The following is a 14440-nucleotide window of genomic DNA, read 5'->3' on the forward strand; positions in this document are numbered from 1 at the left end:
GTTTGCTATTTAAATTCTTTGGTGGGCATTTTTCATTCATGGCGTTACTTGGATGCAAGGTTCAAGTACCTTTAAAAGATTGTAATCAAATTGTGATTATTTGCACATCATTGTACATGCACATCTGTAAATGCAACAGTAAAAATGCCATATTTATGCAATCTGTAACAACTTGGACAAATGTTTATACATTTTACATAAACCTGTCTGTGTGCAGAATCTGAGAACCATTTTTTACATGATGTTAGCCGAGTCTCACAAAGCAATTGCTAAACTTGTGTCACCGTCTTATTGTACTGATCGTATTGCAGATCAAACGCATCCCCAGAAAATCCAGCTCTACCACAGAGAGAAAATGGGCAGTGGAGGAGACACTTTTATTATTTAGGAGACAGTTTGCATACAAGAAATGTGTTATTGCTGGCTGCTGACTCTGGCAAGCTTCCTTAAGCGACTAATGGCTTAAATGGTAATTCAGAACAGCAGCTTAGATTTTCAGGGGACTTGTCACCGTGCGGAAAGGGATCTCTATGTCCCGGAATTAACATCAAATACACATGGAGGCATGGACGTAGCTGGTGCTGGCGAGTTAAGAGGCGAAGGGCATGCCCAGCCCCGGCCGTGAAGGAAGCCGTAACCCGGGCAGGAGGAGCGACCGCAGCTGGGGAAGCAGCCGGAGCAGCAGAGGGCAGGGAGGGTGGAGGCAGCGCGGCTGCGCGAGGACTGCCTCACCTTAGTGGCTCCAAACGGTAGCAGTTACCTAGAAGAAAAGACGCGGGAGCTGGAACTTCATTTTTTGCCCACCTTGTCTCCCTCATTGTAAACAATTCCCTTTGGACCTCCCTAGTTCCTACCGCATACCGCTTTCAGACTTCTGCTATTTCCTTGCCAGATTCCAAAAAGAGCAGTTATAATTCATATTGCATAGGTTGGTGCATTTGTTTGCTCAGCGCCAAGTACAAAACGTGACTCTCGGTATACCCTCCTTCAGAAATACCTTCCATACTAAACTTTGGTTTGTGCTCAGATGAACATTAAACCAATGGGTGTTAATCTACCTGTTCAGTATTCCTGGCCACTGTCCATTTGGTGGTCTTTTAAGAGCAAATGTGTTGTCATAGAAGGAATGTCCTCGTTTCTTTTTTAGAGGAACTATTTACGCATCATCTTATAGGAGAGAAAAAAAGCATGCTTTTGGGTAGCTGAAGATACCTGCTTTAGGAGATGTGCGTCAAGGGAGAAATTTTAATCATTTCCTTCACCTTTATCATACAGAAATGAGCTCTATACGAGATGGCTCCCGCCCCTGCCAGCTGACTTAACCATGAGGTTTATAGCCAAGAGCGAGGGCACCACATAACGCCAAAAACATCCGCATGTCGGTAGGCAGGAAATCTACACAAAGAAAAGCAGGTGGCGAGGAGGAAGTATGCCGCGATGCCGGATGTGGAGAGGCAACACCATGTCAGAAAATGAACAGTTCACGTGGAGAAAGGCAGGGGACACACCAGAACAAAACTGTTCCGAAGTCAGAGTTCAGGGCCCCATCACGTCCGAACTCCTGTTCAGGGAGAAAAAATTGTCCAAAGCTACCAACACTGTGAATTATGCCTTGCTGCTGGCTTGTAATACTGCTCAGAGGAGGTATTAATTTGTTTTTAAATGAAGCGATTATGAAAAGAATCGTTACACTGACTCGAACTTCATCTGGGTGATCCTGGAAGTGGCTTGACTCTCCACGGCTGGCACTTCACAGTTCCTTTATGGGCCTCTTGAGGTCTTACCCACCTGTGTAGCACACCAGCTCCTCCGGAAAGGCGCACCCCCCCTTTTGTTTCTGTCGTGTTCCTTGTGGTCTTGCGGCAGAAGCATCAACGGAGGTGGCCAAGTCTGCCACGCTGCAATGCGGGGCAGCCGCGGGTCCCGGGAGCTCCCGGGGCGAGGGTGGCAGCGGTGGCCTCGAGCCTGTCCAGGATGGAAGGTGTGGGCAGCCACGTTCTTCGTGACGCTGAAAGTCACTCTTCCTCTTTTAGTGGTAGCTTCAGCTTCTCTAGCTTGACGTGATGCAGTGTGGGCAGTAGACAATTTTTGACGCTTTGTGTAACTGAGAGGTTAATACGTTTTATAGATAAAATTTAATTTCCAGCTACAATCTGAAGGACTGCCACAGCAAAACACAACACGAGCTCACTACGTAACGTATGGTTTAAAAAATAAAAACTCCACAGCCATACAAACATGACAGAGTTTTTTGTGGAGCCTATTTTTAGAAGGTGGAGAAGCAATTGTACAGTGTTGCTTTCCCACCTGCTTCAAATCTTAGAATAGTTTTGTTGCAGCTCTGCTGGGCACCTCTGTGAAACTACAGGTCTTTTTCCCCATGCAGGAATAGCCACTCCGTCTGTTGGGGGACAGAAGAAAGTATTTGCTGAAGTTTTTCAGAAGAAGTTCTCGCAGTTCATGGTTACGTACACAATGTTAACACTTAGCTATGGTGATGCAGCTTCCTCGAGTTCTTAGGTCAAATCCACTAATAACAAGGGTAAAAAATGCTGGTGACTAGAGTTAGTTGCTTTACATTTGTTTTGATTGCAAGAGCAGCAGTTAGGGTTTGTTAGAGAGGAACAGCAAGTAGTCTTGTGCTCTGTCTCAGCAGAGATTTGAAGTAAGACTAGAACAGTCCTAAAGGTGACTGCAGGTTCCTGCATAGAAGACAGACTTTAAAAAAAAAAAGAAAACAAAACCTCCCAAACCCACAACGAATTGCTCACACTTTAAAGGGAGAGCTGCTGCCACACTGATGAAGTCATCGGCTATTCTTGCTTGTGTCAGCACCTCCCCATTTTGTATTACTGATTAGATAGGAAAAGTATGTAGCCTTTAGAGAAAGGAGGAACTGTTCGCTTTTCCTCTAAAAACATCATCACCTGTTGGATGTCTAACGTTTCTGATCTGGCCCACAGATAATTACAGCAGAGACAAAAGCCCCACATTCCAACTCTTAATTATTTCACCCTTCTTACCTGGGTTCTACATGTCTGTTTTGGGAACCTGTTAAAGCTTAGAAGTAGTTAGCCAAGACAGCACAATTCATCTTCCAGTGTGGTCTTTTCCCTTTGTTTTATTTGCTGGAGAAAAAAACCAAACAACTGGGGGGGGGGGGGGAGGGTGTGAGAAGAACCTATTTATTTCCTTGGTACGGTCTTTCTGTGCTCCACCTGTTCTACTACAGAGTCCTTTGAGCAGAGACTCACTGGGCTGAACTCCTCTCCAGCAAACCAGTGCAGGGAGAAGCTGCTGCACATCCCGCTGTCCTGTGCGTCCCCTCTGCCTGCTGCGCATCCCCGTGCCCTTCATCTCCCCCTGAAAGAAAACGGAAAATAGCCCTGTTGCCCTCATTTGTGTCTAAGTTATGTGCCCCTGTTTTAACGATATGTCCCTACCTCAAAAAACGACAGGCCTGATCTGAGGGAGTTGCTACGTTACAGCTAACTAAAATAAAGCTGCTGCTCTCTGAGGGGTTACCCGGACCTGCACCCCAAGTCTTCCAAAGAAAGGAGCATGGCTTCATTACATCAGCTGGCACAAAATACACATTTACACAACATTTACACAAAATACACATCTAGCGACGTAGTCTAGTCGCTGCCCAGAAAGAAGATTTAATGAAAAAGTGAGTTTAAAAATCCGCATTTACATCAACTGCTGATACCAGGGGGATGATTCCCCAGCTGTTGCCAGCTCACCCCTCTAGTTCTAGCTGTATGAAAAGCAGCGAATCTCACTCAGTTCTTCCCTCCCGCTTAGTTCAGGGCTATCGGTGCTGCGTGAAGTAAATTGCCCAGTAACTCCTCCTGAGCTCCTCCTGTATAGAATGCCAGTGCTCTAGGAGAACAAGCGAGCTTTCCTTATCCTTCCTTAGTCCCCCGCATAAAAAAAAGGAGCAACTCCGAAGTTATAAGGGCTGGGGGGGGAGGCGAGTGCGTCTAATGCCCCTGCGGGACCGAGCGCCCGTGTTCCTCGCCCGGTGTCGGCCTGGAGCCCAGGACAGCCGCCGAGCGCAGCCGGCGGAGGAGCCCCGGGCCGGGAGGTGGCACCAGGCGGCTTCGGTCCCCCGGGGCCGCTCGGCCGGGCCGGCTGCCGCCGCTCCCAGAGCGGCCGGGGGTGGCCCGGGGGGGCCGCCCGGTTTCCGCAGCTTTCCGCCCCCCTCCAGCTGTACGTAGGAATGGCTCAAAGGACAGCGACCAGAGGAAATTCTGCCTCTGCTCCGAGCCCAGCCCGTCCCAGCAGGACAGGCGAAGCGCGGCAGAGACCAGCAACCTCCAATGAATCGGACACAAGGGATGCGCCGAGCCAGCCCGAACGCGGGCAGGAGCGGTTTCGGGTCTCTCTCTACCGAAAGGAGCTCACGATTTAAGACCCCGGGGATGGCAGCGAGAGCTCTTGGCCTGGCTGCCGAGCTGCAGTCCATCCCGTCGGGAGGCAGAAACTGCAGCCCGGGGAGGGCCGGCCGGTGGCTCTGGGGGAACGGGTCCCTGGGCCAGCGCAGGCTGGGGCCCGCTGCGCAGCGAGCGCTCCCGTGCTGCGTCGAGAGACTTGCAGACTAGGAGTAGACCCTCACCGAGCACCACTGGACGGCTCTGCTACAGCCGAGAGAGAGGAACAGCAAAAAAATAATCCGCCCTATCAAAAGCTGTCAAGCCAGCAGCACATCGCAGCACTGCACTTGGCTGAAATGCCAAAACGCTGGTTAACTCCTTCTTGCTCAACCCCCTTTCAATACGATCGTGATGTGTGTTGCTTCGCTTTGTGACCAGAGCAGTCTGTTCACTCCAAGGTCCCCGTAGTTATCCCTCTGCCCCCTTCACTCTCTCCTCCCTGTTCATTGCCTTGCAAGCATGTGCATCACACCATGGGCACTCGCATCCTTCTCCAGCCTCCTCAACCTTTTATGCTCTGCTCTGCATGGATAGGGTTCTGCCCCTATTTCCAAGCCACCATATATAATTATTTTCTGTGCAAGAGAGGGCTTTGAGGTCTAATTACGTTCCCTGTTATCCCTGGTGGTAGCCACAATAACCAAAAGACCCCAGGAGCCACTTCCCCTGGGACCTTGAGCACTCTGAATTTCGCCGGTGGGGAGCGGCACTCAGAGTTGCTACATGCAGACACTGAGTGCAAGAACTCCCTTCATATTTTACTGACAAGTCACTACAAGCTTACCAACATGCCACAGCTGCTGGAGAGAACAGGCTCTCCTCCGTCTTCTCCTCAGCTGTCAGTCTTCCCAGTCACTCCTGTGTGCCACCCAGACCACCAAGACCTTCCTTGGACAGTCAGTTCCCAGCACTTCTCATTCAGTCCTTCTGGTACCTGCTGCCTCTTTCTGCCCCCTTACACCACCTCCCCATCCTTCTGCTTGCTTCTTGCATTTTCTACTCATTTGCTGCTTCTCTCTCCTGTTTCACTCCCCCTTCAGACCTAGGCACTGGTCTCTTCTTCCTGAGCTAATTGCTCTGCAGTTGTATCCTCTATCGACTCCTCTACTGTCCACAATTCCTCTCTCCGCAACGCCAGCATCCGTGCTCTCCCTCCTCCTCTTTTACTCACCTCCCGCTCCCCCTTTCCTCGCACCGCCTTATCCCGAGCTCCTCAGAAGCACACATCCCTAATGGTTTCAAAGACCCCATTAATCTTTTCCTGACCACTGGATCTTTTTTTCACCGATAATCTAATCTTCACGCAGTAGGAATGTCTCTACCCAGCCATTTAGTTCCCACCTACTCTCGGTTCTCTCTAATCCAAGGGGATGGTTTTACCATAAACTAAGCACCCTCTACCAGTCACCTGTTCCCATTTAATCCAGTTATTCCCCTCCTCAGGAATCAGCACTATTTTTCATAGGCTCCTTTCCTATTTTTCTCCTCCATACCTCTAAATAGTTTCAGGGTGAAAGCAGTGGAAGGTCTTAGACTTCTTCCCTTGTTTTCAACCCATCGAGGTGTTTGCAGGCAAACAGCCATTCACTATTTCTTCATCAGTTTCCTTTCATCCCTTTTTGAGTGTCCGACAATAAAGCAAACACATAAGGGGATACCTGTTGGGTCCTAATGCCTTATCTGGGAATAAATAGCATAAACTGAGCATTGGACAAAGTATGCAGCTTGTCCTATTCCAAGTAACTTTTAAACTTAAACCATCTTTTTAATATGTATTTAAAGCTTGTCAAATACCTTGGCAGTTTTTACCTTGAAACAGCAAATAATGTATATTATGAGCAAAACACAAAATTTGTTTTTACGCATTGTCCACATTTGTTTATATAAAATCATTACAAGATAAGCACATAGATTTTGTTCCAATTGTTCACACAAAAATTCAGTCCCAAGCTTTTATCCTAGATGTTTAGAGCACGGCCATATATCATTGAAATAAGTTTCATAATATAAAATATCAACATAATTTTAACAATAGGAAGTACATTTTATTTTTTATGTTCTTTAAGCGATCCTCTCCCTTTGTAGTCTGTCTGGTTTCATACACACAGACTCTGAACTCTTCCCAGTGCTTCTCCCTCCTCTGCTTACACTCACTGATATGTCACAGCCATTGATTGATTGCTGTTTGTGTTTGTTTTGGACACTTCCAGATGATTGCTACTAATAACCAGTACTAAATTCCTGAAATATCTGCCTGATTCCATCTACAAGGCAACTTCATTACAGTCCGTCATATGAAACACAGTAGGCCCTAGAAATACTGTGGTGCAGGAGAAAAATAATCGCCAAATGAACGGATAGCTCAAACAAAGCATTGTAAAAAGCCATCACACTAAATTCTGCATGCATCATCTACTGCATTTCAGTGAAGGCCAAGTTTCTTAGTCAGCTCTCTGAGGAGATCCATCGGCCCTAGCTCTGATTCTTTTGGGCATAGTTTTGTGCCTGCTGCACTTTTCTATTGCATGCAGCTCGTCACCTGCGTAAGGTTAGATCAAAAGGATGCAGTCTAACAGTTTAATCGAGAGGTACACAGTGAGAATTAAGAGACCTAATTAATTTTCACTGACTTTGTATTGGTTCTTCAAAAAAATCAAAATAATTTTTTAAGAGCTAGAGGACTGTTAATTAAAAAAACCCACCACAACACAACAGCCCTGAAGGGTTATGAATTGTAACCAGTACCAACAAGACAGACTGACAGTAAGCCAGTAACCACTGGATTTGGTTTCTAATTATTCATTTGCGTGCTTACATTTGGAGATACAGGAAGACAGGAACCAAATTGTCTTTGGTGTGGACTAAAATCTGTTTAAAAATGTTTTAAACTTACTATGAAAGCTGTATAGAGGTCATAGAATCATATAATATCTCAAGTTGGAAGGGACCCATAAGGATCATCTGCTCCTCGCAGACTACCTAAAACTAAACCACGTGACTGAGAGTGTTGTCCAGGCGTATTGTCAGAGGATGCTGTCTTTAAGAAGAATGAATAGGCTCCTTGGGTGCTAGAAACGTATAATAAAAAGTGACAAAGGTGGTGTTATTCAGATAACTTAAGGTTATCTTATAAGAGTAACTTAAGCCTATGATATTATTTCTGTCACATGGATAGGTACAGTCAGCTCTTCATTACCAAGGTGACAGACAGTACCTTAAAATGGCACAACAGCTTGGTAACCTGGCTGCTCCTCCACTAGCTAAGATGGTGGGAGCCCAGCTGCCCACGTAGGGTATCCCCGAGAACTCAGGAGTCTAGAGGACAACGTGACACAAAGACAGGCCCCAGAAAACACCCAAGGCTAGCTTATGTCCATAAGACTACATGAGCTCTCTCTCTCTCTCGTGAAGGAATGCAAAGAGAGCAGAGCACCTCTATTTTGAAAGCAGTTTGTTCCGAAAACAGCAAGTGTAGAGCTGGACTAATAAACCAGCATATGGCCAAATCCAATGCCTCTGCATTATGCTCCCTGGTATTCTTATTGCAAGGAAGCATGGGCATTCTGTGGGAGCATTTTTGTTTGGCAGACTCAGCGCTTCTCCATTATGTCTAGCTGGTATCTTACCTTAGAAAATTTTTCCCAACATAAGTCACTTTACATTTATCTACACTGAATTCCATCTGCTACTTTATCACTGCCACTCAGTTTGGCAATGTTATTTTTCACTTTCTCAGTTTGTTGTGTTTCTTTCCAACACTTTGATTTTGATGGATCCTCCATAATGAAGAGCTGTGCTGCGAGACGCTCCCTAGGTTCCTTCACAGTGAAGACAAAAGTAGGGACCATAATGGAAAAACTGTCTCCTCCAAGCGCTTCTTTCGTATGGCGATCATATCCTGGCCCTACTAATTCGCCATCAGGGGATTTGCTTCTATGCCTTTTGCAAACTGGTCCTCAGGCATATTTATAGCCTGCCTTAAAGCATCCACCCTTTCCTCCCTTCTTTCGCAAGCGCTGTGAGACTTGTCAGCATCAGTTTTTCTCTACCTTCTTATACCTCACTGTGTAACCTTTTGACTCCACCTCTGTTTTTCATCCCTACTCCTCAACAAGTTGCTCTACAGCATACTCAACCGGTTCACTGTTCAAATCTGGCCCTAGAGAGTACCTATTTGGACAGAAAAAGAGGTAGCATGGTTGCTCAATAAACTGTTTCAAAGCTATGCTGACTGAACTTCATCACAAATCGCAAGGAGTAGTGAGGTAAGCTGAGTCATCGCTCTGTGCCCTCATATGGTGCAGAACACGAGAAGCAGCAACAGACCATCTTACAGAGTGAGATTGTGAATTGTGGCAGAAAACGTTCTCATCACGCCTTTGAAGTCATCTGCACAGATACTGAATTCATTCCCATCCCCACTGTCATTCTTATCTGCCAGCTGGAGACAGATGGCAATCTCTGATGAAGATACTTGAAAAATCAAGCAAACTTCTTTCTGCAAGTTTGTATTTTTTGCCTTTTCACAGTGCACTCCTCCATCAGCTAGATGAATGAACTTTCCTGCAAGAAACAATACTAGTTTGTCTGTTAAACCAAACTAGTTCAAAGAAACTACGTAGTTATTTTTGGTGAAATGATAGCAGAGTTCAAGAATGGTAAAACACATAGAGAAACCAAACTAGAAGATGGACTGTAGGATTGATCTTGAATGCTAATACCTCCTGATAAATCCAGCTATTTCACAAAGCTCTGTTGTATTTACATGCAAGATTTCAAATCAGGCCCTAGCACTTGAAAAAAAAGTTTTAAGCATCCCATTCAGTAGCACAGCAAATAGGATAAAACTGGTATTTCAGTAAAAGTAGGATTGTCAGATTTGTATGAGTTTGCAGGCGCAAGTCATAAGAAAATAATCCAGTTAAACCACTGACTACAGTGACTAGAACATAATTAATTGTTAGAACCTTACAAAGGAAAACCTTGCCAGAAGGTTAGCGCTGTGACACCAAGCTCCAGTGAGGGGAAAAAAAAAATAATTTAATTAATTTCTGGAAGAAAAGTTGAGGAAATAAGAATCCATGATGATAGGCTAAGCCTCTCAGATTTAGATAGTGTGCATAGCTCAGAAGTAGCAGAAAGTGGTATTAAATTGCAAGGGATAGCAGTTTATCTGCATTTCGACAACAATGCAAAAACAACCAAGACGAAGCGATAACAGAATTTGGTAGGTAAGAAGAGATAAACCAAAGATTAAGAGAGAATCTGAAAAGCAAACAGTACAGATGTAAACAGAAATAAAAACGCCCTCTACATACTCAAAGGAAGTTGGTTAGAGAGAAAATATGCAATCACTTCACTGTCCAGAAATGAGACTACCAGCATCTCCACGTTACTCTTCACAGCCTCACGCCTTCACTGGGATCCGCTACAAAGGAATCTTCTGAAGTGATGGGAAAGAGGCCAATGGTCAAGACTATGGAGCACCACCTGATTTTTTAAACTCTTTTGACCATCTCTGACAGAGATATTAAATGTTCTGTTAGCGATATAACTGGGGATAACAAAAGCATGCAAGGAGGAAGACACTTGCAAAGTATGTTTCCCTAGGTTTTGTCTCATCCTAGGCACGTGGGCTAAGGCAGCATGAGCGGTTGGAAAGAGGAGAGAATTACTGCTGCAGGACAGCACAGCATTGGCTTGGAAAGCATTAGTAAGAAAAGGTTAAAAGGAAGAGTCAAGAGGGATAGTGGTACTGTGTTTGAGGATTATTTTACTTTTAGGGGGAGATTTGACATTAGAAATGTCATAAGCAGGGATTTTACAGGAAGGTTAAAGGGAAGTTATGGGAAGAGATTAAATGTGAAAGGTTTAAAGAGAGGTTTTTGAAATTTTATGGATAAAAAAAGGAACAGATATTTCTACAAAAAGGCGGCAGTAAGATTTCACTGAGTTATAGCAATTTTAAGCAACAGCATTTATGGAAGGATAGTGCAGAATTAAGTAGGTAGATAGGTTAGTTGGGGTACAGCGATGGGTGTGAGGATTATCCAGCAGGTGGAATTTAAAGCAGCAGAGAGAGAAGATTTAAAGGGACAGCACCAGAGAAACCTAGTTTAAAAAAGCATGAGTGATAAAGCAGGTAGAACTAGTATGTGACTGAAAAAGTTTGTATTGGGAGAAGAAACGTGAAGAACGCTGATTGAATGGACTTCAAAGGGGATCAGATATGGGAAGCGGTAGATGGGTGTACTAAGTGACAGAGTTTCATGGTAGTTCAGGGAAGACAGGCAGGCAGAGGTGGGGTGAAGTCTGGAGCAGAAGGAAGAGTGTACTTATTTGAGAGACAGGCAGGCAAATACAGTCATCTCAAGAGAGGCTTTGGGGAGAGCTTCCAGAGATGCTGAAGAGGGTGAGAGGGAGGGAGTGTTTCAGTGGAGAGCATACGGGCATCAGTGGCTGTAACAAATGTTCACTAAGCTCAGAGCATGATGGTAACAAGCAAACAGACATTGAGCAGGAATTTGGATGTTGTCCTTAATTTCCTCAGCCAGAAATATGTTACTGTGTTCGCTATTTTATTTTCCAGCCCTTGAAAACTGCCACTTCGAAAAAGATTCTCAGATAAACTTGTACGCAGAACCTTAGTAAGGTTGGATAATTTGGTTGAATCTCTAGAAGAAATCACAAAAATCTTTAACAGCTTGCAACCCTTTACAAAGGAACGAACTTTGAAGTGCCCAACTCCAAAAGGCACTTCATTTCCTCAAGATTTTAAGAATAAATGCTGGGTTTTATTCTAAATTGAAAAATGAAGTGTTTGAGTTTTGCCTGGCAAAGATGATCAAGATCATCCTACCCAACCTGGTGGTAATTTTACCTCTAGGGGAGAGTCTTATTCCATAATACTGAATATATAAAACCCAGTATCTTAAGGCTTAGGGACCCTTGTCATTATGCCAGCTTAAAACGTAGCTAATAAAATGAATTGTATTTCTAGGCCTTAAGAATATCCTGAAGATTTTTTTGGTAAGAAAAGAGAAAAGTGCTGTTCTAAAAACGTTTGCAAGCTATTAAGCTGTTCTCCATTGTGGCAGAGGAAAACATGCAGCGTGATACTTGAACTATTTGGGACTTTATCCCTGAAAGCTCTCCAGCACAGACAACCTTATTGAGATGCAAACATCTGACAGTCAGCGTTTTTGTATTGGGCACTTAAACCCAACCTCACTCACCACAACATAACTTCTGTTAATATATAACAGACTGTAAGGAACACAAAGCCTTTTGGCACTAAAAAAACCCCACAATGTTTTTTATAGAAGATTAGAGAAAAAAAAATAAATCCAACAGCAATGGTAGATGTAGCTAAAGCCTGGCAACAGCACCTCCTACACATAAGAAAGGTGGACAGATAAGACACAAAGTGGGGCGAGCATGTCTAAGCCTTGCTAGCTAAGAGAGAGGGGCCCAGGCAGCAGCTGAGGAAACCTGGGGTAATGGAAAACTGAGGGTATCCTAAGAACTAAAATGCATTGCTATATTTCTCCATATACACAACATACTATAAGCGGCAACTTTCTAATCTGACTCTTTTTACTCATTTTTTGCAAGATGTGCTGCTCATGGGGCATAATAGTGAGGGGCGAAATACTGGTATTGTCACAGTTACACAATTCTCTCAAGAAAAGCTCTTCATCGAATAAAAGGAAAAAAAATGACAGAATGGGAAAGACAGACAAGAATTCACACGAAGGATCCTTTTTCTAAATTGTGTTTTCTAAAAATACAACCAAGTAGTTTTCTAACTTAAAACCTCTACAGACAAGAATTGAGGTAAGAATGTTTTTTTTCAGAAGAGTGCTTGGTCAAAACTTTTGTTAGGTCAACTTTTTGTTAAGCGCTTGATCTGCAAATAGAGATATGACCAAATTTACTAATTTTGTATTGCTGAGTATTAAAGAGTGGAGCTAGTACAGAACTGAGTTTTCACCATCTACTCTTCTGCCCGTTTACAGCTTTCCAGCGCAACAGAGAACAACTAGCCTGTTTTGTTTTGGAATTTTCCCTTAGCCTGAAGGAAAAGAGGTTTTGTCTGCACTGAGGATCCTGATACCTTAACTTTCATACATACAAACATGTAAACACCCTTTCAAAACCAACCGCCGCACCAAAAAAACCTCCTTAACCCAAACCAGAGCAGAAATCAGATATGAGTTAAGTGAAAAGTCCAAGGAAATGAATGATCACCAGAAGGGCAGAGAAGTTTGGTAGGGTGAGACAGTGCCCACTGCTGTGGAAGAGAAATACCAATGTGGGGTAGAGAAATACCTAAAGTGAACGCGGTTTCATGGACTAAGCCTGTAATTTACACTGTAGGGCGCAGAGAGACTAGTGCCAGATATTTGGGGCCCCATTTTGCTAGATATGTTTTATCTATATCTGTAGTATCTATAGGGTTGGTTTTTTTCTGTAAAAAGAAACCAAAAACTTTTGCAAAGTTTATATTCTGAACTCCTAATGAATTTTATTAACCAGGCGGACACATTCAGGACTGAATCTGAAAGAGAGAAGAAAGGTGATGAAAAGGTGAGAACGTGCTCCCAGCTACGTAAGCCCAGGCTATATGGATTTCCTCTGCCTCTAACACAAGCTCGTATCTTGTCCCGAGCCTGCTGGAAAGGCTGCACCGATGCACTCCTTCACTTCCCTCAGCATACCGCTTATAAAAAAGCAGGCTTAAGCAAGCCACAAATCTATTGAAAACCATGATTTCCAGAAGCACCACGATCAATTTTCAGGGTGCTATTAAGTCATAGCGAATTCAGCCAAACCAAAAAAGCTGAGTTTTCTGTGCAGGTTTAGCCAGTTGATCACCTACACAGACTGTTTCACGGGTACCGCGTACTCCCATCACGTTCCCTGCACGTGCCTTTTTCCTAATATTTAACCCAGTTCGGTTTCCCCACTGAAGGCTGTATTATTTACGAACGAGACATCTCTCAAGCCTTCGCAGCGTGACCGGCGGAAACCCTTTGAATGCTTGTAACACCGCAAAAAGGCAGGCTCCTTCCCAACCTTCCGCCTGCGGGAGTGAACTCCACTGAATAAATTCGGTCTGCCCACCAGAGCCGCAGACGAGAGCAAGTTGTTATGCTGCAGGAGCAATTAACTTCAGGCTCTTCCCGTCCACCCCATTACAGGACGGAGCGAGAGCCGCGGCACTCACCGCCTTGTTCAGGCCAAACCGGCGTTTCCCTAATGACACCCGAAGCCAAAGGTTGACCCAGCCGGGCTTTACACACGGCTTCTCGCCTCGCCGCTGCTGACAGCCGACCCCCGGCCACCTGCCCGGCGGTGAGGCGGCCCCACGGCGGGTATGGCGGCAGGGCGCGGCGGGCTCCTCCGCCCCCCTCACCGGAGCCTCTCCGGCAGGTGCGGGGCGGCTGCGGCGGAGCCCCCCGCGGGCCGGGGTGTACGTGTGTGTGTGTGTGAGAGAAAGACACCAGACCGCCTCCTCCGGCCCCTCGTGGCCGGGCTCCGGCAGCCCCCGCCCGCCGCCCCTTAAAGCTGCCGGCGAAGCGGGAGCCCGGCCTGAGGCGGGCGGGAGCGCGGCCTGAGGCGGGGCGGGCGGGCGGCGGTTGGCGGCGTCCGTCCCGCTCCGCTCCCCTCCCCTCCTCAGGCGGCCGCGGCGCCCCTCGCCCCCTCTCGTCGAGAGCGCCGGGGTTCGTGTTCTTTCCCCCGTACCGGCGCTGCCCGGGGCAGGTGGCGGGCCGGCAAGCCGGCGCGGCTCAGGTCGCGGCTCGCAGCGGCACCGGGCCGGGCCGGGCCGGGCGGGGCCTCCCCGCCCTTACCCCATTGTTGAGGCCATCTCGGCAGTTTCCGCCCTGGCTTCGGCTCTGTCCGCGCCGCGATGGGGAAAGGAGGAGGGAGGGAGGGAGGGAGGGGGAAAGCTCGGGAAGCCTCGGGGCCGCGCCGCTCCTTCCGGGACGGCGGGAGGC

General features: G+C 46.2%; 1 long non-coding RNA gene across 1 annotated transcript; it reads right to left on the bottom strand.

Moving 5' to 3' along the window:
- Positions 1 to 62: 62 nt before the first annotated feature.
- Positions 63 to 14430, bottom strand: LOC128135621 (uncharacterized). The gene is made up of 5 exons (XR_008233170.1): positions 14294 to 14430; positions 3255 to 3363; positions 2308 to 3128; positions 1059 to 1138; positions 63 to 760 (listed from the first exon to the last, which is right to left on the bottom strand). It is a non-coding gene; the product is annotated as an uncharacterized LOC128135621 (long non-coding RNA).
- Positions 14431 to 14440: the final 10 nt, after the last annotated feature.

The sequence above is a fragment of the Harpia harpyja genome, chromosome 23 (genome assembly GCF_026419915.1).
Source record: "Harpia harpyja isolate bHarHar1 chromosome 23, bHarHar1 primary haplotype, whole genome shotgun sequence".
Lineage (NCBI taxonomy): Eukaryota > Metazoa > Chordata > Aves > Accipitriformes > Accipitridae > Harpia > Harpia harpyja.